This window comes from Sinocyclocheilus rhinocerous, unplaced genomic scaffold, assembly GCF_001515625.1.
Source record: "Sinocyclocheilus rhinocerous isolate Xijiao unplaced genomic scaffold, SAMN03320098_v1.1 scaffold2319, whole genome shotgun sequence".
Classification (NCBI taxonomy): domain Eukaryota; kingdom Metazoa; phylum Chordata; class Actinopteri; order Cypriniformes; family Cyprinidae; genus Sinocyclocheilus; species Sinocyclocheilus rhinocerous.
In genome coordinates, this window is record NW_015658546.1 from 161820 (window position 1) to 163258 (window position 1439).

Here is a 1439-nt window from a genome sequence, read left to right on the forward strand (position 1 = left end):
GGGGACGTCCTCATTTGTGAAAGAAGTGTAAAAAAAAAAAAATGTTTTATAGTGAAAAAAATGCACAACGTTCCTAGTTAGTTGGTTAGTGTGTGGCTTTGGTTTGGTTTGTATAGTTTTAGCTGTCAGATGTTTCTCCAGTATGTGGAACCAATGGCGTTTTAGTCTATGTGTAAATATGTGATATTGTGGATTTTGCCTGTGTGTGTGTTTTTATTATATTATTATTTGTTTGTTTATTTTGTGCATTGTATTATGTGTGTTTTTGGACCGTGGGTTTCAGTTTGATGATATATATAAACTATAGAAGTCTGTGCAATGACCCCATTTAGATAAATGTGTGTGTGTGTGTGTGTGTAGAGAGAGAGAGAGTGTTTGTGTGTGTGTGTGTGTGCGTGCGTGTGTGTGTGTGTGTGTGAAATTACTGTGAAATTACTATTGGTGTGTGTAGTGCTGACTCTACTGCTGTGGTAAAGTACGTGTGTGTTCGTGCATGCACTCAGAACACACTCGCCACAAACACGCGTGTAACGTCACAGTGACATCAGCAGCTCTGGATGAATGTGGTTTTCCTGCTCATGTTTGTCATCATGGATCGTTCAGGACAGACTTCCTAAAACCGCTATCCCATGATTCAGCATTAAACACTCACTGCATTTATTCATGTATCTGAAGTCTCTTCTCCCTGTTGAATAATCAGCATATATGCTGGTTAGGTATGTTTTGAAGCATGGGCTGCTGGTTTAAGCTGGTCCTGAGCAGGAGCTGTTACCCAGGAGCAGCTTAAACCAGCTCAAACCATATATGCTGGTTTATTCAAAAGGGCTGTTCACAGAGGCTGCATTTATTTGTTCAAAAATACAGTAAAAATTGTGAAATATTAATACAATTTAACACAACTGTTTTCTATGTGAATATCTGTTAAACTGTAATGTATTTCTGTGATGCGCAGCTGTATTTTCAGCATCATTACTCCAGTCTTCAGTGTCACATGATCTTCAGAAATCATTCTAATATGCTGATTATTAGAAACATTTCTGATTATTATCAATGTTGAAAACATTGGGATAAGATTTCTTTAACTTTTATTCATCAAGAATGCATTAAATTGATCAAAAGTGACAGTAAAGAAATACAATGCATCACGGATTCCACAAAAACTATTGAGCAGCACAACTGTTTTCAACATTGATAATGACTGGCAAGGCAAGGCAAGGCAAGTTTATTTATATAGCACATTTCATACACAATGGTAATTCAAAGTGCTTTCAGTTCGGACGTAGCACAGTGCTCATTCAATAAATGCACAGCTAAATAGATGAGTTTTGAGTCTGCATTTAAATGTGACTAATGTTTTAGCACATCTGATCTCTTCTGGAAGCTGATTCCAACTGCGGGCGGCATAATAACTAAAAGCGGACTCCCCTTGTTTTGTCTGA